Source organism: Symphalangus syndactylus, chromosome 16, assembly GCF_028878055.3.
Source record: "Symphalangus syndactylus isolate Jambi chromosome 16, NHGRI_mSymSyn1-v2.1_pri, whole genome shotgun sequence".
In the NCBI taxonomy this organism is placed as follows: domain Eukaryota; kingdom Metazoa; phylum Chordata; class Mammalia; order Primates; family Hylobatidae; genus Symphalangus; species Symphalangus syndactylus.
The window spans coordinates 43,405,960-43,431,273 of record NC_072438.2 but is presented as its reverse complement, the minus strand read 5'-3'; the positions used below and the strand labels follow the sequence as shown (position 1 = coordinate 43,431,273).

General features: G+C 36.0%; 1 long non-coding RNA gene across 1 annotated transcript in view; it reads right to left on the bottom strand.

The window, feature by feature from the left end:
• Positions 1-19,592: 19,592 nt before the first annotated feature.
• Positions 19,593-25,314, bottom strand: part of LOC134732734 (uncharacterized) — a 30,268-nt gene continuing 24,546 nt past the window's right edge. Inside the window, exon 3 of the long non-coding RNA XR_010116217.1 lies at positions 19,593-19,651. This is a non-coding gene — a long non-coding RNA (uncharacterized lncRNA). The remainder of the gene's footprint in view (positions 19,652-25,314) is intronic.

Below are 25,314 nucleotides of genomic sequence, written 5' to 3'. Positions count from 1 at the left end.
TAAATATCTGCTAATTGCAAAGAGGAATATAGTAACTTTATAGTGGAGAAACCTGGTGTACTCTACCTTTACCAAGAGATCAAGATTAAAATCACCAGTAATAAGAGATACTGACATAATGTGTCCTTGATATGATGCAGTCTTAGAAGGGAATGTTACATTTGTGTCATTTTTTCCACTTAGGCATAACATCATCATAATCATGAAAAATAGTCATAAATATTTTAATGATGGGGATTAGTCTGAGATATACATCATTAGGCAATTTTGTCATTGCACAAACATCATAGAGTGTACATACACAAACCTAGATGGTGTAGCCTACTACACACCTAGACTATGTAGTTATATGGTATAGCTTATGCTCCTAGGCTACAAACCTGTACAGCATGTTACTGTACTGAATACTGTAGGCAATAATACCAAAATGGTAAGTATTGGTGTATCTAAACTTATCTAAAGGAGCCAACTGAAATAGCTGGCACAATTTAAAGATACAGTGAAAACATGGTATTATAATCTTATGGGATCACCATTGTATACGCAGTTTATCATTGACCAAAACGGCATTATGAGGCACATGACTATATATCAGAAAAACCCAAATTAAAGGACAGTCTATGAAACAAGTGGCCTATATTTTTCAAATTTGAGATCACTAAAGATAATGAAAAACTGAGGAGGCATCATAGATTGGCAGAGTTTAAGGAGACATGACAACTAAATGCAATCTAAGATTCTAGATTAGGGCTGGGCTTGGTGGCTCATGCATGTAGTCCCAGCACTTTGGGAGGCTGAGGCAGGCAGATCACCTGAGGTCGGGAGTTCAAGACCAGCCTGACCAACATGGAGAAACCTCGTCTCTACTAAAAATACAAAAATTAGCTGGGTGTGGTGGCACATGCCTGTAATCACAGCTACTTGGGAGGCTGAAGCAGGAGAAATTGCTTGAACCCGGGAGGTGGAGGTTGTGGTGAGCCAAGATCACACCATTGCACTCCACTGCACCCTGGGCTACAAGAGCGATGCTCAGTTTAAAAAAAAAAAAAAAAAGATTCTAGATTAGATCCTGAAACAGAAAGACAATAGCAGAAAAACTAGTAAAATAGAAACAGTCTATAATTTATCTAATAGTATTGTAGTGATGTCTCTTAGTTTTGATAATTTACTATCATCATGTAAAATGTTAAATTGGAGGAACTCTATACTGTAAGGCTATAGTAATCTGAAAATAAAAAGTTAAACATAATAAAAAGAATATAGAATGAATAAAAGTGGTTCCCCATTCCAGTTTCATTGCTAGAAGTAATCACAACTACCACTTATTACATGTCCTTATAGACATTGCAATAACTCTTAAAATAAAGAGTTATAATAGTGAAAAAATGGTTTTTGATTTCAAGCATCTTATATTTAGTTTAAAAACATATCTAGAGAAAGCTACACAGGAATAATTACAAGGCAAATTTTCAAAAATTGTGCACAGACAAAAATAGATTTAATAGAAACTAAAAGTTATATAAACCATGGCCATTTTGTTTTCAGTCCTTTGCCTGGGGGCTTGTTATGGCCTAAGGGACTTACTCATTCAACCGTCTTACTCCTTCCTGTAGCACTTTTTTGTTTAGCTTTCTCATTTCAGTATCACACTTGACTTCCAGCTCCTACTACTTCCTTCCCGAAGCAGAGTTGAGTTACTTGAACTAATTTACTTGAAATCCTTCTGGGATAAATGATGAAATGCTTATTAGAAACACTTTATGTTCAGAAATTTCATTATATAAATTACTTAAATTAATTAAAGTGTAGAAACCTAATGACTAATGTTCAAAATCCATTAACTAATTGAGAGAGACAAATGAATTCCCATGCCTTTCTACATGCTCTCCTTAATGCTCCTAGCAGTTGGTAACTTTCCTTATTGTATGAGTTTTATTTACTTCTTGAGGGTAAAAATGACCTTTCTTTTCCAGTATTAAGCAGAGTTCACCTTTGATTACCTTTTTCAGTCTCTTCTACTTTTAAGTGATTCGGATTTTGAAAGCCTACCATCTGTTAACAAATAATGTTCTCACTATGGAGGCAGGGATTATGTTTATTGCAATTTCACAGGATAAGAAACCAAGAAAAATATAAGAATAGAAACTGGAGAAAAGCAAATTCTAAAGGAAAGAGGTTACACGAAATGAACAAGCATGAAGAAACTGTATCTGTAGCCATGAGATTAAGGGTAAAAGAATTTGAAACTGAAATATGGTAAGTAACAGGCTATAGAAGTGAGGAAAATGTTGCAAAGGTGATCTCATTCTCTTTTATTATAAATGGGAATCATGGATGCCCTTCACTTAATATGATGTGAGATATAAATCTTTTGAAACGCTAGAAAGAAGACTGTAGGAAAGACTTGACTGCTCCACATAAAGATAATCACTTAACATAATAAAATAATCACAAAATAACAGAGATAAAAGGAAACTCAGCAGTTGAACTGTCCACTGTATAGATGAACTCTTCAATTCTACACAGTCTATGAAGAAAGCTTAGCTATTATGATAATAGGGTTAACTTTTGCTGAGTGCCAGGGTTGTGTGAAGTGTTTTAAATGCATTCTTCCCCTTTATTTCTCACAATATCACTATGATATTGGTGAGAAAAACAAGATTCAGTGTTGTCTTCATCATCATGATAAACATGCAAAAGATTCTTACTTTATTCACGCAACGAAATAGGCCCAATGTGGCCATTCTGTATATCCAACTTGTTTCTTTTCATAAATGTGCTCATATTCAACTATGCCTTTTAAAATTGGCAAGATATTTAATACCTGTGTTCATTCAGCAACAACAAATGCCTCCAAGTGTCTGCTCTATGCAAAGCGCTGTTCTAGGCCCTAGGGGCAGAGTAGTAAACAAGAAAAGGCAAGAACCTTGGTGTTGTGTGGCTTACATTTTTGTTGGGGAGGCAAAAAATAAATAAGTACATTTATAAGATAAGGTCAAAAAGTTACCATTACTATGAAGAAGGTAAAATAAGGTGATGTGAAAGCAAGTGACTTGGGGAAATAATGTCAATTAAAAAGAATTCTCAGGTCAGACTGCTTCGAAGAGATGACTTCTGAACTAGTCCCCAAATATAGGAAAGAGTCAGTAGGACAAACATCATGGGAAGGGTGTTCCAGTCAAAAGAAGCAGAATGGGCAAGGATATTTTAGTCTGAAGGAGCCTGGTGTGTCTGAAAAATAGGAGGGTAGTGAAAGGCAGGGAGAAAATTAAAAGATTTGGTTGGAGAAGAAGGCAAAGGCCTTGAGAACAAAACAGGAGTTTAGGTTTTATTGTAAAGATATGGGAAAATCATTAGAGGGTCTTAATGGAGTAATGGTGTAATTTGATTTGCATTTCAAAAAGATCGCTGTATCTAAAGAGTGGAAAATGGACTGGAGGAAGGGAAGTCAAGCAGAAAAAAAAGGGGAGACTATTGAAATAATGTGAGATGACAAAATTTGGAAAAAGATAGTTTTAGTAGAGATGGAAAGACATGTATTAGTTTGGACATATCTTGGAAGCAGTGCCAATAGGAGTTATTGATGGATTCAATGTGGGAGTGAGAGAAAAGAAAGAAAAGCTGATTCTCAGGAATTTAGCTTGATCACCAAGGGTAGAAAGTAATAGACATTTACTCAGATGGGGAAGCCTGCAAGCAGAGCAGAAATAGAGGAGTTTGCAAATCAAAGCCTAAGAAAAATGACCCAATGCTATTTACTTCCTCTTCGTCACAACCCAACCTTCTATTCCAACTCTTTAGTCAATGCCAGCATATTTCCTCTCTCACTTAGGAGAATTAGATCAGCCAGCATGAACTCCCTTATTTACATTTGCCTCCACAAAAGCCACCTGCTCTATACCTGTCATTTACTTTAGTCTCAGAATAAGGACATCCCTCTGTCCCTATAAAGCTAATTGTTCTTTGTTTACTATTGATCTCAGCATTTCCAAGTTGCTTGAGAAGTTTTGATTCCAAATGTATTCCATCCCTGTCTAATATGTTCCACTTCTCTTCTCTACTAGATTGTTCCCTTCTATATTCAAAAGTTTTTATCTGCCTACTTGAAAGTATCTCTCCAGCTATCATCCCCATTATTATTATTATATTTTATATGGGCTGAAGGCCTTCTATTTTGCCTCCATTTATAACTTTGCTGCTGTTGTTCTCATTTGCCAAAGGTTGGGTTTATCATGAGGCACAGTTGCTGTCATGCAATCATTATTAGTTCATGCAAGGCCCTGGAGCCTCTCTGATTGATGTGTTGACTTGTTCAGTATTCCCATTTCCCCCATTTCCCACTTCCATTCTTCCTCCCCATTAGCAACCATTCCAATGTGCTTGACAAATATCCTTTTTTTTCTAAATGCAGTTTTGTGGATGTTGACTAGAAATTAATTTCAGATGCATTAGATTTGAGAAGTCCATTAAACATCCAAGTGGTGATGTCAAGAAAGATATTTGCTGTGAGTCTGGAGACCAGGAGACAGGTTGGAAATATAAGTTCGGAGTTAGTGAGAGATATATATATATGTATACATATACACATATAGATATATATATACACACACACAGACACACACACACACACACACATATATATATATATATAGAGAGAGAGATGATATCTAAAGCTATGACGTTGAAAGAAATGTAAAGTGAATACAGAGAGAGAACACATTCACATACTGGACATGGTATATTCCAGCATTAAGAAATCATGAAAATGAAATGGGGTCAATATCAGAGACTGATAAAGAATACCTTAGGAGATAGAGAAAAAAAAAAAAAAAAACAGGAATATATGGTGTCCTAGATAGCAAGTGGAAAATGTGTTTCCAGGAATACGAAATAAAAAACTGTACAATGCAGCTAATAGGTCAAATAAGATGACAACTAATAAGTGACCATGGGATGTAGTAACGTGAAAGTCACAGGTAATTTTAATTAGCATGTTATATATCATGGTGAAATAATTTGAATGGAACTTTGATTATAGTTTCCCTGAAGTTTAGATTTAAAAGTGATATTTTTATTCCTATTGAGTTTTTAAGTTTATCAAGATAGCTTTCATAATTTTTACCCTAATGTGATTCCCTAATCTTTTTTCCCAACACTATCACACACATTTTTACATTGATATTTTCTTACACATTAATTCTGCACTGTTAAGAACCTAATTTTTTGCTTTTTTATGTTTATGGAAATTTTTTTTTTTTTTTTTTTTTTTTTTTTTTTTTTTTTTTTTTTTTTTTTTGAGACAGAGTCTCGCTCTGTCGCCCGGGCTGGAGTGCAGTGGCGCGATCTCGGCTCACTGCAAGCTCCGCCTCCCGGGTTCACGCCATTCTCCTGCCTCAGCCTCCGAGTAGCTGGGACTACAGGCGCCCGCCACCGCGCCCGGCTAATTTTTTGTATTTTTTAGTAGAGACGGGGTTTCACCGTGGTCTCGATCTCCTGACCTCGTGATCCGCCCGCCTCGGCCTCCCAAAGTGCTGGGATTACAAGCGTGAGCCACCGCGCCCGGCCGTTTATGGAAATTTTAAGTGACAGTAAACTTTGTTTAAAAATTTGCTCATATTTAACACCCAATTATCTTGAAACATCATCCTGAACATTTTCTCTTCTAATATAATTGCTTCCTCTAAGAGTGTTTTTCAATATGGAGCTGGTTGAGGCCAAACTTCTGAGCATTTATACAAGTAAAAAATTGTGTTCTGCTTCATATTTTAAAAATATGTTTTATTTCTATAGTGTATACATACCTCAAACATCACATTGTATCTCATATACATGATTTTCAATTAAAAATAAACAAATTAAAATTATTAAAATAAAAATATTTTTCCTGATATAAAATTGTTGTTTTAAATTTCTTAGCTTATTATATTCTTACATCCAGTAGTGTATCAATTTGATTCTTATATTAATATTTTGTAGGTAATCGGTTTTTACTTTCTAGAAGCTTTTGGAATTTTTTTTTTCTATTCTTTTTTTAACTTTTAAGTTCAGGGATACAAGCACAGGTTTGTTACGTAGGTGAACTTGTGTCAAGGGGGTTGGTTGTACAGATTATTTCATCAACCAGGTATTAAGCCTTGTATCCATTAGTTATTTTTCCTAATCCTCTCCCTCCTCCTACCTTCCACCCTCTGAAAATCTCCAGTGTGTGTTGTTCTCCTCTATGTGTCTATATGTTCTCATAATTTAGCACCCACTTATAAGTGAGAACATGTGGTATTTGATTTTCTGTTCCTGTGTTAGTTTGCTAAGGATAATGCCCTCTAGCTCAGGCTATGTTCCTGAAAAGGACATGATCTCATTCTTTTATGGCTGCATAGTATTCTATGGTGTATATGTACCATGTTTTCTTTATTCAGTCTATCCTTGATGAGCATTTAGGTTGATTCTATGTCTTTGCTTGTGTGAAGAATGCTGCAATGAACATACAAGTGCATGTGTCTTTATAGTAGAATGATTTATATTCCTTTGGGTATATACCCAGTAATGCAACTGCTTTGATGTTCTTAAATTTCACTAGATTGTGTGGGGAGTTATTATTGTCATTATGATTATTGCTTCTCTTATTTGACACTGTATGAATTATTTCAATCTGAGCATTTTCACCTATCCTTTAATATCCTATCTAGAGCTATCCTATCTACATCTCTGTTACTACTACATATATTTTCATCTGGTTTTTATTTTCTCTTTATCCCTATTGGACTCAATTACATGATTTTGACTATTTTGTTTCTTATTTTGTTTTTCCTACCTCTTAGCTTAAAAAAAATTTACTGTCTCTTTATCCTTTTCTACTACTTACTTGAAAGTCTCTCAGTATCCACTTCTATCACAACAGTTAATTCTAAAACTTTCTCTCGCCTGTTCTTTATTCAATTAAATTGTTCTTTATTATAATTTTCAGATTAAACATTTCCTCTTGGTTTTCTTTTATAATTCTTATATTAGATATGATCCATGTGGCATATGCTGTTTCATTTCTTTTATAGTAGCTGTATTCCTTAAGTATATAGACATTTTAGCCTGTGAATGTATGTTTTCTTGTGTGGCTCAGCTTCTCTATCTGATAATGTATGTGGGACAAAGGCTGAAATCCAGGTAAAATCCTGTGCCCCTCCTGGTAAGTTTAAGGAAGAGTAAGAGATTAGCCCTGAGCAAAAAGTATCAGGCCACCTGAAACTCTGCTGACCACTGTTACTATTCCTCCAGGAAAACTCTCTAGTCAGGACTTGCTTTGAAATTCTTAGGAGAAATATTTGGAAGATGCTTTTCCTTGAGGGGTTGGAGAGGGGGAACAGAGAGAAATAAGTTCCCAAAGCCACCGATCTCTTCCCTCACACCTCTCTTCATCAACTCCTCACCTCAGAAACCTGTTCCTCTGCCATTATTGCAGATTTCTGTTGTATAAGGGCAACTGTTATAACAAGTGAGTGTGACATGGCAGCAGAAGTGGAACTTAAACACTCTCTTGCAATCTATTCTCTCAGTTCTGCTTCAATTTTTCTGCAGCTCATGGCTACAGGGAAGTAGACCTATGATTGTCTAGACCTAGCTCTCCTACCAGAAGGAGGAGGGAGTGGGTTTCCGAGTAATATTTTATCTTATACCAGTGAATTTTATTTTATACCATGCTGCATCACAAATACTCTTAGTAAATTTTCTGAATATATCTTTATTTTCCAAATATGTCAAAACCAATAACTAAAAGACAGATTGAGTAAACTTGGTAGTTACTAATTCCCTCTCTCTGATTAACAGAGAGAGGCTACGGGTAGCTAAAATGAGCAAAGGAAAGTAATACAGTGTGGAGACATCAGGCTGTACACTGTAACAGGGTAGAAGGGCTCAGAAGAGCTGTGATGAGGTTGCCAACTGGTAAATTTGACACCAGAGGAAACATGGATAATTAGTGGAGTTTCTCCATCTGGTGTGCAACCACATGGGTAGGATAGAAACAAATCACACACACAACTGCAGTCAAAACTCAATTTAATTCTTATACTAGAAGCAAATATTCTAAATGTTAATTATTTTTATCCCTGGGTGGTGAAACAATGTATGTTGATTTTCTCCACTTCTTTCTAATATTATGAATTCTCAAAATGCTCATGATGAACTTCTATTATGGGTATAATGTAATAAGGTACATTTTAAATGGAACACTTGTAGCTTTCTCATATGACTCTTTACTAAGTGAACCAAGAGAAAAATCCTTCTCTTTTTGCCAAAGCAATTAAAAGAGATGCTTGATTATGTAAAGAAGAAGAAGATAAAATTAGGCTTTAGGAAAATATGAGAAAATGTGACTTTTTGCTGAAGAGGAACAACTGAAAGTTAAAAAGAGGAAACTAACCTTAAAGAAAGTATACAGAAATGGTTTCAGTCCCCATCAGAATTCAATGATGTAGAATTGATTTAGCTGGAAGAGTCACTAAATTAACTCTGAGTACTTTTTTTCCCCCTGAGACGGAGTCTCACTCTCTTTTCTAGGCTGGAGTGCAGTGGTGCGATCTTGGCTCACTGCAACCTCTGCCTCCTGGGTTCAAGCGATTCTCCTGCCTCAGCCTCTTAAGTAGCTGAGACAACGTATGTGCACCACCACGCTCAGCTAATTTTTTTTGTATTTTAAGTAGAGATGGATTTTCATCATATTGGCCAGGCTGGTCTCGAACTCCTGAGCTCAGATGATACACCTGCATCAGCATCCCAAAGAGCTGGGATTACAGGGATGAGCCCCTGCACCCAGCCTAACTCTGAGTACTTTTACAAGTATCTAGATGGGGAAAATAAACTTGCATAATCTTGTATATTGGATGCAAGCTATTGTTTGTTAGTGAATTTTCAAATTATGTGGTGCTTGATAAATTTAGGCAAAAAATATAAGCCCCCATCCCATTGTATTTTTAAAAAATACTGCTTTAAGGTATTGATAAGGAACTGATCTAATTATAAAATATAATTTATAAAGTATAAATTGTTTGAGGATAATTTAAAAAGATTGATTGGCTATTTAAAGAAAACATAGTCAGCAGATACCTATAAGCCAGGAGACACTGGGGGCCTATTTTTAGCATTCTTAAGGAAAATAAATTCCTACCAAGAATTTCATATCCAGCCAAACTATGCCTTATAAGTGAAGGAAAAATAACATCTTTTCAAGAAAAACAAGGACTAGGGGGATTTGTTACTCTACGCCAGCTTTCCAAGAGATCATTAAGGGAGTTCCAAACACAGAAACAAAAGAACAGTACTTTCTACCACAAAAACACACTTAAGTACATATCCCACAGACACTGTAAAGAAAAATACAATAGAAACTACAAAACAACAAGGTAACAATTTCACAATAGTATTGAAGCCTCACATATCAATATTAACCCTGAAAATAAATGGTCTAAACACCCCACTTAAAAGGCACAGAATGGCAAGCTGAATGAAAAAATGAGACATCCATCTGCTCTTTTCAAGAGATCCATAATGAGTTGGAGAAAGATCTGTCACCTAGGTTCAAAGTGAAGATTCAAAGTAAAGAGTTGGAGAAAGATCTATCACACAAATGGAAAACAAAAAAGAGCAAGGGTTGCTATTCTTATATCAAATAAAAGAGACTTTAGGCCGGGCGCGGTGGCTCACACCTGTAATCCCAGCACTTTGGGAGGCCGAGGTGGGCGGATCACGAGGTCAGGAGATCGAGACCATCCTGGCTAACATGGTGAAACCCCGTCTCTACTAAAAATACAAAAAATTAGCCAGGCGTGTTGGCGGGCGCCTGTAGTCCCAGCTACTCAGGAGGCTGAGGCAGGAGAATGGGGTGAACTCGGGAGGCGGAGCTTGCAGTGAGCAGAGATCACGCCACTGCACTCCAGCCTGGAAGACAGTGAGACTCTGTCTCAAAAAAAAAAAAAAAAAAAAAAAAACAGAGACTTTAAATGAATGGCAGTGAAAAAAAGGACAAAGAAGGGCATTGAATATTGATAAAAGGTTCAATTCAACAAGAAGACATAACTATCCTAAATTATCCTAAATAGATCTACACCCAATATTGGAGCACCCTTATTCACAAAGCAAGCACTTCTAGACCTATGGAAAAATTTAGCCACACAATAATAGTGGGGAATTTACTACCCCCGTCAGCATTAGACACATCATTGCATCAGAAAACTAACAAAGAAATTTTGGACTTAAAATCAACATTTGACCAATTGGACCTAGTATACATCTACAGAATACTCCAACCACTAAACATGTAATATACATTCTTCTTACCTACACATGAAATATACTTCAAGATTTCGACTACAGGCTCAGCAGTAAAGCAAGTCTCAATTAAATTTTTTAAAAATAAAATTTTTCCAAATATAGTCTTGGACCACAGTGGAATAAAAATATAAATCAATACCAAGAAAATCTCTCAAAACCATACAATTACATTGAAATTAAACAACTTGCTCCAGAATGACTTTTGATTAAACAACAAAATAAAGGCAGAAATAAAAAAAATTCTTGGAAATACATAAAAACAGACACAAAACATACTGAAATCTCTGGGATGCAGCAAAAACAATGATAAGAGGAAAGTTTATAGTGCCAAACACCTATCTTGAAAAGTTAGAAAGATCTCAAATTAATAATCTAACATCACACATAGAGAAACTAGTTAAATGGAGACAAACTAACACCAAAGCTAGCAGAGGAAAAGAAATAACTAAAATCAGAGCAGAACTAAATGAAATTGATACCCCAAAAACAATCAATTAAAAGAATCAAAAGAATCAACAAAACCACAAATTGGTTATTTGAAAGGATAAACAACATTGATAGACTGCTAGCTAGTATAACAAAGAAAAAGAGAAGATTCAATAAGCATAATCAGAAACAACAAAGGTGACATTACAACCAATTCAACAGAAATACAAAACATCCTCAGAGACTATTATAAATACTTCTATGCACAAATTAGAAAACTTAGAAAAATAAATTACTGGAACAGTCAGGAAGAAACTGAAACACCAAACAGACCAATAATGAGTTTTGAAATTAACAGGAATAAAAACCAACCAACTAAAATAGCCTGGCCTAGATGGATTCACAGCCAAGTCCTACCAAACATACAAAGAAGAGCTAGTATCAATTCTACTGAAGTATTTTTTAAAAAATCAAAGAGGAGAAACTCCTCTCTAACTCAATCTATGAAGCCAGCATCACCCCGATACCAAAACCTGGCAAAGACACAATGAAAAAAGAAAACTACAGGCAAATATCCCTGATTGGCATAGAAGCAAAAATCCTCAACAAACTACTGGCAAAATGAATCCAACAGCACATCTAAAACTGTATTCACCATGATCAAGTAGGCTTCATTCCCAAGATGCAAGGTTGGTTCAACATATACAAATCAATAAATGTGATGCATTACATAAACAGAATTAAAACAAAAAGCATATAATAATCTCAATAGATGTGGAGAAAGCTTTTGGTAAAGTTCAACAAAACTTCATGATAAAAACTATCAAGAAATTATGCATCAAAAGAACATACCATAATAAGAAACATCTATGAAAAACCCATAGCCAACATCATGCTAAATGGGCAAAAACGAGAAGCAGTTCCCTTGGGAACTGGAAGAGGACAAGGATGCCCACTCACACTACTCCTATTCATTGTAGTACTAGAAGCCCTAACCAGAGGATTTAGACAAGAGAAAAAAATAGGAGAAGAAGTCAAATAAGAGAAGAAGTCAAACTATCTTCCTTTACTCACAATATGATTCTACAGCTAGAAAACTCTAAAGACTCCACCAAAAGGATTCTTAGACTGATAAATGACATCAGCAAAGTTTCAGGATACAAAATCAATGTACAAAAATTAGTAGCATTTCCATACACCAATAACATTCGAGAGCCAAATCAAGAATGCAATCCCATTTACAATAGCCACAAAAATGATAAATACCTAAGAATACATTTATTCAAGGAAGTAAATGATCTCTACAAGAACTATAAAAGACTACTAAAGAAATCATAAATGACACAAATGAATGCAAAAACATTCCGTGTTTATGGATTAGAAGAATCAGTATTGTAAAAATGGTCATACTGCCCAAAGCAATCTACAGATTGAACACTATTCCTGTCAAGCTACCAACATCATTTTTCAGATTTGGCAAAAACTATTCTAAAATTTATATGGAACCAAAAAGGAGCCTGAGTAGCCAAAGTAATCCTAAGCATAAAGAACAAAGCTGGAGGAATCACATTACCTGACTTTCAAACTACACTACAAGGCTACAGTAAATAAAACAACATGGCGCTGGTACAAAAACAAACACATGGACCAATGGAACAGAACAGAGAACCCAGAAATAAAGCTGCACACCTATAGCCATCTAATCTTTGACAAAGTTGACAAATATAAGCAGTGGGGAAGGGACTCTTTATTCAATAAATGCACTTAGGATACCTGTCTAGTCATGCGCAGAAGAATGAAACTGGACCCAACCTCTCACCATATACAAAAGTTAACTCCAGATGGAGAAAAAAAAATAAACATAAGACTTCAAATTGTGAGAATCCTAGAAGAAAACCTAGGAAATAACATTTTAGACATGGCTTTGGGAAAGAATTTATGACTTAGTCCTCAAAAGTAATTGCAACAAAAACAAAAATTGACAAGTGGGGCTTAATTAAACTGTAGACCCTCTGCACAGCAAAAGAAACTATCAACAGAGCAAATAGACAACCTACAAAATTGGAGAAAATATTCACAAACTCTCCATCTGACAAAGATGTAATATCCAGAATCTATAATGAAATTAATTAAACAAGCAAAAAACCACCCCATTAAAAAATAGGCAAAAGAGATGAACAGACACTTCTCAAAAGACATATAAACTGCCAGCAAATATGAAAAAAGGCCTATCATCACTAATCCTCAGAGAAATGCAAATCAAAACCACAATGAGATGCCATCTCATACCAGTCAGAATGGCTATTACTAAAAAGTCAAGAAAAAAACAGATGTTGATAAGGTTGTGGCAAAAAGAACACTTAACACACTGTTGGTTGGAATGTAAATTAGTTCAGCCACTGGGGAAAGCAGTTTGGAGATTTGTCAAAGAACTGAAAACAGAACTGCTGTTGACCTGGCAATTCCATTATGATGTATATTTCTAAAAGAAAACAAATCCTCCTACCAAAAAGACACATGCACTTGCATGTTCATTGCAGCACTATTCACCATAGCAAAGACATGGAATCAACATAGGTGTCCATCAGCAGCGGACTGGATAAATAAAATGTGGCACATATACACCATGGAATACTATGCAGTCATAAAAAAGAATAAAATCTTGTCCATGGTAGCACATGATGCAGCTGGAGACCATAATCCTAAGCAAATTAATGCAGGAACAGGAAACCAAATATGGCATCCTTTCATTTGTAAGTGGGAGCTAAATATTGGGCACTATGTACACAAATATGGCAATAATAGACTTTGGTGACTACTAGATTGGGGACGGAATGAGGTGACACAGGATTGGAAGGCTAATTGTTGGGCACAATGCTCAGTACCTGGGTGACAGTATCATTTGTATTCCAAACCTCAGCATGATACAATATACTCAAATAACAAACTTGCACATGTACCCCTGAATCTAAAATAAAAGTTGAAAATGAAAGTAAAATAAAATAAAACAATTAGTGGAAAGCTTTTTAAGGTTCTTAAATAATCAATCATATGTTTTTTAAGTTATTTTTGCTTGAAGGTGTTATTTCATGATTTTCTTTCTTGTATCTCTGTTTATGAATCTATAATTCTGTATGTAACAGAAGGATGTCATCTGTCTAACGATAATAGTTTGGATTAATCGAAATAAAGAAACATAAAATATTTTCTTTATCATTCTTCATCTTGACGTTCTGTGCATCTCTCTTATCAATTTCATTTCTTGAACTTTCACAGCAATGCTAGGAAATGTAATCATCATATCCTTCCTAAACTGTTTTTTTTTTTAAAATTTCAGCCCCCAAATTGAAAACCAGATAAATCTTTTTCCGAGTTCCCGTTATGGCGGAAAAATTTTTATAGGTTTCAGTGCTAAAGCAATAATCATCTTTTTTTTTTCCTGGATGATCAATAAAGCAATTATTCATGCACTCATTCAAATGACTATTTGAATGTTAGCTCTTTATATTGCATTAAATATGTCAGTATACTAGGATGCTTCCCAGTCAACATGAAATACTTAGGATCAGATTTATACTCTTTCCTGAAACAACTGAAAAATAGACAAAATAGACGAAAATATGCACTCAATCATTGGGCATTAGGAAATGGACAGTGATCCCTGAGATATAAGAAAGAAATGAAGAAAGCCCTAAAATTAAGGTGAATATGGCAGCTCATGCCTGTAATTTTGGTGCTTTGAGAGGCCAAGGTGGGAGAGGACCATTTCAGTCGAAGGGTTCAAGGCAAGCCTGGGCAGCATCGTGAGATCTCATCTCTATAGAAAATAAAACAAAAGACAGCCAGGTGTGGTGCTGCACGTCTGTGGTCCCAGCTACTTCGGATGCTGAGGTGGGAGGATTGCTTGAGCCCAGGAGCTCAAGGTTACAGTGAGCAATGTTTGTGCCACTGCACTCCAGCCTGGGTGACAGGGTGAGACTCTGACTCTAAAGAAAAAATTAAAAGACAAAAAGCCCTAAAGTGTTTCCAAGCAGTAAGAACCCAGGTGGAGTTACAGAGTGGCAACCCTCTACCCTAAATTGAGGAAATAACCCTGTGATCTAGGGAGCCGAAGCAGCTAGAGTAAGGGAAAAACACTGCAGAGGTGACAACTCTATAGAAATAGAATTCTGAATACCTGGAGTGGGTCCCCTTCAAGCATTCATTTAAGCACTGATTAGTGCACATGTGTTAGTAAACTGAGGGCCCAGAAAAGAGGCAACCAAAAGGACTAGGGGAAATTGTTTGTGAAATTCACACAAAGCTGAAAATATGGCCGCTTTCCAACACCAAGAGTAAACAGAAAAATCTCATAATTCAGGGGACATCAGTGAAAATAATAAAGATCTGGCCTTGGTAGGGGGGAAAATTTAGCCCCAGACTAAATGTAGCTCTTGTTCAGTCTAACAAAGCTTAAAAAGTAAGCTCTAAAAGGGTCAAATTTAAGGTAACGTAAGCCTGTTCCAAAGTTCAATACTTATGGGAATATGAACTACTTGGCAACAAATGATAAAAAACTTTGATGCCTGGCACTTAGTCAAAAATCACCAGCCATGTAAAGACGTCAGAAAATACAACCCATATTGAGGCATAACATCAACCCATTGAAACGGAATCAGAAATGATGCTGATGCTATGAGTAGTAGACAAGAACATCAGAATAGTTATTTTGACTATAATACACATGTTCAAGAAGTTAGGGGAGACTGATCATGTTAAGTAGAAAAATGAAAAATATTAGAAACATCAAATCAAACATCAAACTTCTGGAGGTAGAAAGAAAATGTTTTAGATAAAAAATACGCAGTGTATGACTAAAGAGAAATAGACACAGCAGAAAGAAAGAGGTTAGAAACTATCCAAAGGAAACAAATTAAAAAAAAAACCAACAAGAATAACAGTGTATGAATGTTATGTGAAAGTACTTCAAGCAGTCAAATCCATGTATAAGTGGAGTCATTGAAAAAAAGAGAAAAGTTGGGAAACTAAAACTATATTTGAATAGATAATGGCTGAACTTTTTCCAAAGTTGGTAAAGGTATAAACCAACAGATTTGAGATACTCAACAAACATCAAGCAAACAAAACAAGGAGAAAACCGCATGAAGGCATATAATAATCAAATTCCTTAAAACTAGTGAGGAAACAAAGAGAAAACCTTACAGAAGCAGCCCAAGAGAAAAGATACATTACATAGAGAGGGACAAGCGTTAGGGTGATGGCAGATTTCTCATAGAACACAATACAAGCTAGAAGGTGGTGGAATGACAGTTTTTAAGTACTAAAAGAACAAAAAAAAGTAATGCAATTATTCACCTAGCTAAATACAATAAAGGCAAATTAAGGAGTAGTTCAGATATACAAAGACTAAAAGAATTCATCACTGAAATGTGCACAACAAGAAATGTTACAGAAAGTTCTTTAGCCAGAAGTAAAATAATACCAGATGGAAACATAAATATATACAAATTGATAAAGAGTACCAGGGGTGCTAACTACATTGGGAAACATGAATAATTTCTTTATTATTTAAATTTCTTTAAAGGATAATACAGAGTATAAAGTAGAAATGTTTAAAATGTGTTTTGGAATTTTTAACATATATAGGACTATGATAACAATATTATAAAAACTAAAAGGGAAAAAATGGAAATATACTACTTAAGTTTCTTATATTATTTCTGAGAAAGTATGTCGATTGAGAATATATTGTGATAAGTTAAATGTGTATACTGCAACCCCAAAGCAATCACTAAAATAGCATAACGAAGAGTTATAGCTAATAAGCTGAAAAAGAGATGAAATTATAAACTACAAAAACATAAAATACTCCTTAATTATGAAATACTCAAATAATTTTTAAAAAGCAGATAAGGAGGTTAAAAAAAAAACCAAAAAAGCAAATAAAAAAGAGCAAAATGGTAGATTTAAACTCAACCATATCATTATTATGTTGAATGCATATAGTCTAAACACTTCAATTAAGAGGCAGAGATTGTCACGTTGAATACAGAGTTAAGACACAACTATGCCCTGCTTACAAGAAGTCTAGTTTAAATATAAAAACACAAATAGGTTAAAATTAAAGAAATAGAGCCTGGTTCAGTGACTCATACCTGTACTCTCAGCACTTTAGGAGCCAAGATAGGAGGACTGCTTGAGTTCAGTAGTTAGAGACCACCCTGAGCAACATAGTGAGACCCCTGTCTCTACAAAAAGTAAAAAATAAAAAATTAGCTGGGCCTGGTAGTGTAGGCCTGTAGTCCCAGCTACTTGGGAGGAAGCTGAGGTGAAAGGATTGCCTCAGCCCAGATGTTCCAGGGTGCAGTGAGCCATGATTATGCTGCGGTACTCTAGTCTGGGCAATGGAGTGAGACTCCATTTTTTTAAAAATAATAATAATAATAAGCAAAAAGTGTACCCTGTTAATGCTATTCAAAAGACATCTAGAATTACTATATTATAAAAGTAGATTTCAGAGCAAAGAATATTACCAGAAAAACCTTTATTATTTTTTACAATGATAAAGGTTTATAATCTTTTATAATGATAAAGGTTTCAAGACACTCAATAAGATAAACACAAAAAAGCATTATCAATAAAAGTTAATAAATTAGAGTACATAAAATTATGAATATCTGTATTTTGAAAGACATTGCTGAGTGAAAGTCATGGACTATGAAAATATGAGAAGATCACATACCTGATAACGCACTGAGAACTGTGAAAGGTCTGAAATTTTAACCTACTTCTTAACCCAGCTTATAAATTGACCTTCCTCAAAAGGCAACATGAGCTTCACATTCTCATTGGTTTCTCCTTCCTTCCGCAATTCCCACAGATGATGCAGAGAAGCCCAGTGATGCCGCACAGGTAGAGGGCTTGCATGACAGCTGAGGATCTCTGATCTTAGAACACCCCAGTCTTCTAGAGAGGCTGCTAATTAATCTGCCAAACAATTTCCCAAAGGAAAAATTACTTATATTATCCTGGCGAGCAAACAAATATGTCTTCCACTCTGAAAAGAGACACTACTTCCATTTTCCAAGGATGTTTGTTACATAAACAAATAAATGCTTTTGCACAGATGATGTGCAAAAATATGAGTCACCCATAGATCATCATTTCTCCACATGAAATTCTACTGTCCAGAGTAGGTAAAGAACTCGCAAAACTCAACAACAAGAAAACAAACATCCCAACTTAAACATTGGCAAAATATTTGAACAGACACCTTACCGAAAAAGGTATGTGCGTGGCACATAAGCACTTGGAAACACCATTAGAAAGTAGGGAAATACAAACTAAAAGCACAACGGGATACCACTAAACACCTATTAGAATCTCAAAAAGTAACTAATCTGACCATAATACATGATCCTGAAGATGTGGAGAAAATGGAACTCTCACACGTTGCTGGTAGGTTTGTAAAATGGTACAGCTACTCCTCCAAACAACAGTTTAACACTTTCTTAAAAAGCCAAAGATACATCTGCCATATGACCAAACCATTCTACTTCTAGTTTCAAGAAAAGTTAATGCAGATGTCCACACAAAGACTTGTATGCAAACGATCATAGATTCTCTATTGTCCTAGCTCTAAACTGAAAACAACCCAAATATCTTGCAACATGTAAATGGGTTAACAAAATGTGGTATACAATGGTACACTACTCAGAAATAAAATAAATGAACTATTGGTACATGCAAAACACAGAAGAATCTCAAAATAATTTTGTTGGGTGAAACAAGCCAGACAGAGCATGCATGCTGTATAATTCCATTCATAGAAATTTGAGGCTAATCTATAGTGGCAGAAAGCAGTTCACTGGTTGCCTAGGGACAATGGGGGCCAGGGAGAAGTGGGAGGAAGAATAGTCTTTAAAGTTAACTTTATGCTTGGGTCTCCTTCATGTTTTTGGACACATTCTTTCTCTGTGCTGGCTTTCCACTGTGCTGGCTTTCCACTGTGCTGATATTGAATTAGCTGTTCCAGATAAAGATCTGACATCCTCACAAAAATATATTTGGAGGAAAAGAATGATTTCCTCTTAAGTAACAAAAGGAACTTATTCCCAGAGACATCACATATTTTTGTTGTAGAGTGTTTGGAAAAATAGCTATAATTTCTCTGCTCTCTGTATCCACGCCCCTTGCAATGTGACTTTGCAGCTGCTCCCATCAAGAGATGGATTCTACTTCCCCATTCTAAATCTGGGCTTGCTTTGTGTCTTACTTTGGCCAACAGAATGTAGTGCAGGTGACAGTGTACACTTCTGAGCTTCGGCCTCAGGAGGCCATTAATGCCTCAGCTCTCTTGCTCTCTCTCTTGGAAACCTGCCCAGCTGCAATGTAAATAACCTGGGCTAGTCTGCTGGAAGATGGGAGACACAAGAAACTGGAATTCTTCCAGTTGAAACCATTCTAGCCCAATCAATGCCCAGCCAAACGGGTAGCTCTCCTCAAACACACCCTTGAGTCCAGCTGAAACCAAAACACCATCAGCTAAAACCAGCCCAAATTGCGCACCCACTGAATCATGAGCCAAATAAATGATAAGTCTTTGAAGCTGCTAAACTTTGGGATGGTTTGTTATGCAGCAAAAGCTAACCATTACACATCTCAGCCCATATCACTGACCTTAGAGGAGCAGGTATGAAAACAGAATGGACTAAGTGAGGAAGTGAAGCAGGGATGAAACAATAATGTTCTGTTCGGAGTAAAAGGGGAAGGAGTGTTGACAGGCAAATAACCAAGGGCATTTTAGCAAATCAGGCTTTGAAAATTAACATAGTACTTACTGCTGGGTCAAATGTAGCACTGCATACAGTGATGGATTTCAGCCAAAGAGCAGTTCCTTAGAATCCTTTATGAAAGAGGAGGAAAAAAATGAATTTTTGTGGTGGTATTTCTTCAATTTAATTCTGATTGACTCATTAGGATAAAAAGATCTGCATTGTGCTATTTTTGCAAAACCTAGTACTGGGGATTATAATTTTATTTGTTTATGAAGATTTGACTTTACATAATTACATGAAAAAATTACCCAGCAGATGTGTGTTTTCAATAGCATTCCATACGGCTTCTTAACATAGGGCATTTTTCAAATTGGTTTTAGTCATTTAAAAGAGGATAGCTCTTGTATGTATATTCTTCCTGCCAGAAATATCAATAATTAGAGGGTTAGGGAGACATAAAACTAAAAATAAAATAAAATATTACTCTTCAGTATATGGGAAATTTATAATTTAAGGTATGATAACTTTGTTCTCAGAAAATGTGCTTATGATGGATTGTGCTTCAAAGCAATTAAAAGGCTTCTATTAGAGGCATTTGTATGGCTGATTATATGAATCTTGTCAACTTCCTAGCCTGATACATTGTTGCTGAAAAAAACCTAATGAGTATTCATAAACAGAATGTTTTTAAAGAGTATAGTTAGGTAGCTAAAAAAGCATTATTTCTAGTTTATGCCTGTTAGTATGTTTCAACTTGACAATTGTATCTAAAGCAAGATTGATGCCTCTTTATAGCACAAAATAATAGAAAGTCACGGGTACATATACTTTATCACAGTATAAATCCAGGCCATAACTAAGGATTGTACTTTTCTTATGCCTGTTCTCTCTGAGATTTTTCTTTTTAGGTAGAGAAAATACATCAAAAAATTATCCTTTAAATTCACACAAAAATATGTTAACAAGTGATTGAGGTGCAATTTTTCGTCAATAATCATCTGTGTTTCTTGAAAACCACACATAGTATTTATCACTTTAAAATAGTCATGGGTTACAATAAGCTTAAATAATATACCAAATAAGGGTAAATTTGTGTCTGTCCAGTGTCTAGGATGAAACACCATACTGACATCAAGATATGAGTATTTTTTTCAGAAGGTCAATCAAGGACATGAGAAAAGTCTACCATGGGCCAAGGGAAAATCATATAAATTAAAAATGGGCAAAATACACCCAAATAAAGAGAACTCATGGTGATATGCAGTGTTAATTTCCGACAAGGAAGTAAGAGCCAGGATATTGTCAGTATTTTAGGAACAAACTGCATTTGTGTTTTGTGTGTTTTGGGGATGACCGGAAGTTCAAACAAACAGAAATTATTTGGTCTTTGGTTTGAGAAGGACCATGAGACATCAACAGCAAAAATGACCAAAGTAACAAACTCTTCCCTACTTAATCTTAGAGGGGTTCATATTTTTGTGAAGATAAGATTCAACACCCAAACAATGTGGGATGGATACCTGTAGATAAAATTAAAGGAGGATGTGAACAAAATAGGGTATTGGCTAAGTAAGGAATAGGCAGTTTTCTCTTTAAGAAAAATCAAAGCCAACATTTATTTCTGATATTCTTAACTTCTCCCTCATTTTCTCTTCATTTTTTAAACCTCCCTGATCAGTGGTATTTTTCAACTTTTCCTTGTTGGGTGTTCAATTTAATAGTGAAATGTAAATAGGGTTCAATTTCGGCCAGGTGCAGTGGCTCATGCCTGTAATTCCAGCACTTAGGGAGCCCAAGGCAGGTGCGTCATCTGAGGTCAGGAGTTCCAGACCAGCCTGGCCAACATGGTGAAACCCTGTCTCTACTAAAAGTACTAAAATTAGCTGGGCGTGGTGGCGTGCGCCTGTAATCCCAGCTACTCGGGAGGCTGAGGCAGGAGAATGGCTTGAACCCGGGAGGCAGAGGTTGCAGTGAGCTGAGACTGTGCCACTGTACTCTAGCTGGGTGACAAGAGTGAGACTCCAGCTCAAAAAATAAATAAATAAAAATAAGTAAATAGCGTTCAATTTAATTTGAAATGGTTTGCCTCTGTGTCCCCTCCCAAAACTCATCTTGAATTGTAATCCCCACATGTCAGAGGAGGGACCTGCTGGGAGGTGATTGGATCATGGGGGCAGTTTCCTGCATGCTGTATTCATGATAGCAAGAGAGTTCTCATAAGATCTAACTGTGTGAAAGTGGCAGTTTCCCCTGCACGCTCTCTCTCTCCTGTCACCTTGTAAAGATGTACCTTGCTTCCCCTTCACCTTCCTCCATGATTGTAAGTTTCCTGAGGCCTCCCCAGCCACATAGACCCATGAGTCAAATAAACCCCTTTTGTTTATAAATTACCCAGTCTCAGGTAGTATCTTTACAGCAGTGTGAAAATGGACTAATACAGTGTTTTGCTGTTCCTATTTTCTCAGGATCATCAGAAGGTGCTTTAGAGAAAGAAGTGATAAACTCTGTTTAGGAACATATGTTTGGTGCTGGTAAGATATCATGGGCTACTACATTCATTGTATGAAGCCTCTGTGGCTTTATCTAAAATATTTTTTAACATTGATATTTTGTCATTGGTGAATCAAAAGGAAGATAAATCTTGCATGCAAGAGAGGTAAATAAAGCTTTCATATTACATTATATTGTCAGCTACCTAGTCCATCTACGTATAATGTTTCATCAAATTCAGCAAATTACGTTCATTTAAATAAATTGTTTTTGTCATAGAGATCAGGGCTTATAAATAAACTCAAATGACTTTGGGGTGTTCTGACATATTATACAAACTGTGAGGTGACCAGATACTATAATACATTATTATAGATATGTGAACCTAATATAGATATTATAAATAGATATTATATACCTACATAGCATATAACAATTCAGATTGTAGTTTAAAAAATAGATAACCATTAGCAATCCCTTCCACAGTGAATTTATTTTTTCCAAATTATTATGACTATTTTTATCATGAACAATAATTGTTACAGTAATAAATTGTAGATAACAACAGCTGGTGCATATCAAGGACTCAACATGTGAACAGCACTCTGATAAATGTTCCATGGGTATGATCTCATTAAATCCTCGTCATAACCTGATGAGCATTTAAAAATTAGAACTATTGTGAGTGAATACAAATGCTTTTCCTTTTACAAAAAAGACAGCAATAAACCCTTTTCAAGTGATTATTTTTTCTTTTTAACATTAAGTCTCCAGTAGAAGCATCTTTCTTACAAGTGCCCTCTATCTTTGAGTGATCCCTCCCCTTTCTTCCACATACTCCAGCCTTCTCCCACCAGGGGCTTAGAGTAGGAAGTGGAGAAAGTGAGAGGGCACAGAATAAAAGGGAATGTCAATGGATAAGAGTTAGACTTTAACTTTTTTCAGCAAGTACAAAAGGGGAAAAGCAACATTTGCTAGCAAGCCGGAAATGCATATGTTTCCAGTTACACTCCATCTTCCTCCCCCTTCTAGGCTTCATCTGAAAATATCCCCCAGGAAACACAGGGGAGCATCCAGAGTACACATTCTAGCTTTAAAAGTGGAATGATTGAATAGTCTTTAATTCTTTAAACCAAGACTGCAGCTTGATCCTTCCTGTTTCACTGAAACATTTCAGCTATTGATAAAAATTCATGCATTTGACTTTGGCATTTATTATCCAGGTCCCTTCTGTCATTTTTCTAGAAATAGCATATTTATAGGCACTACAACAGAAAATATAAAAAAGGTTTATCTTTTGGATTCTATAGACATTCTGTTAAAATGGGAAGATTAAAACTTTGCGTATGTACAGCTTACGACATACGCCGTCAAGTTCTGTTATAAGAGAGGTGGATAAATTAGTTAGTAATAAGCCATACTTAAAAACTGAGGCCGTATTTATTAAATCAGTGGTTGCAGAATGAAATGACCACAGAAGGCAGACTTGCAACTGAATGGGAAAATGGGACAATATAAGAGATGGTAAAAAGTGGAATTATCTAAAGTGGTTAGAGTGGTAGAAATCTGACCATATGTGATTTCTCTGAATCAGGTGCTCATGACTCAACTCTAGCAGATTTTTGCTATGCAAGAATGTGGGCTTATTGTTGCCAGATTTTCTGACTTATAAGAGGAGCCGGAAATCCATATTTTCAAGTAAAATCTTCCTGACTTGAAAATGTTGGCAAATTTCTTCTTCCTTTTTTTATAGTATTCAGGCTGCTCATATGTTACCTCACTTAACAGTGGATGGGTATTGATTTCAGAATGTGGGAAGCTTCATGGTAATTTGCATTCCACTCTATTTAGGGATGTTTTCATGAAGGCTTGAAAGACCTCATCATTTGAACTCACACTTAGGTCTCTTCTTACAAATTTATAATCTCAGAGATTCGAATTCAGGAGTTCTGGGGTAGGACCCAGAAATTCTGATGTGGTTGGCCCAGTGAACATACTTTGTGCAGTATCTTCAAAAGTGAGAGGGAGAAAATTATTAGATCAGGGATCAGCAATCTATGACTCACTGGCCAAATCCAGTCTGCTGCCTGTTTTGCAAATGAAGATTTATTGGAACAGAGCCACTTCTATTCATTTACATATATTGTCTATGGCTGGATCATGTTACAAGGGCACATTGAGTAACTGTGATAGAGACTATTTGTCCCTCGAAGCCTAAAATATTTACTCTTCGGCCCTTTATGGAAAACTTTGCTGACTCCTGCATTAGACAAAATGGGTCTTATGTATCTAAGCCTCAATAAAAGCATGGCTCCTTAATATTACCCACGTTGACAAAAAGGATGTAAAAAGAACCATATTGTCGATGGTGTTGATTTATAATGCAGTTTTGTTCAAACTATTTCTTCCAAGTAGACTATCTTGTTGCTATGACAACAGTTACACAAAGCTATGTAGAGGAGAAGACAAGAAAACGGCCACAAAAATATGTTAAATGTTAGACCAGAGAAAAGGACAGTAAAAGGCTTGTGATTTGGCTTTGACTTGCAGGGATAGCATTTTCACATTCTCCCCCACAGGTGAGATAGCCACATGTGACTCTAAGAATCCCTGCTTCTCCAACAGGCCGCCCCCATGACAGCCTCTGCAAACACCATCTGTGTGGACTAAGGAAGTTATTTCACAAATAAATGAGTCATATGCCAGAGCTTTTCACTTGTCAGGAATATGGATAATGGGTTTATGGAGGATTAAAAATATAGATCAATGTTGAACTTCAGTTGTCTTATCCTAAATATATACCGCTCTTATTACAACTGAATAGTCCCACAGAACCTAAGTCACTTTTATGTTTATCACTTCATTTGCAATCAGGTAAGCCAGGTTCTTTGTTGTTCCCAACTATGGATCCCCTTCTTTCCTGCTTACCTGCCCACAATATAGTCTCCTTTCAGCAACCAGAGCTGTATTTTCAATATATAGATCAGATTAGGTCATGCCCACATCGACTCCTCTCCTTCAGTACCTTCCTATTACACTATTTGAAAATCCAAACTCCACGTAGACCTGGCCTCCAAAGCCCCATAAATCTGGCCTCTGAAGACATCTCTGCCCTCATTTCCTACTGTTCAGCCCTTGCTTTCTCCTCCCCAGCCATCCTGGCCACCTTCTTGCTTTCCAGATTCCTAGGCATGTTGAGTCCTGCTGCACGGTCTTTGGACTTGCTATTTCCATCTACCAGAAAATGTATTCCCATAGTTCTGTGCTTGGCTTACTCTCTCTTTTTATTCCTGTTGCCTCC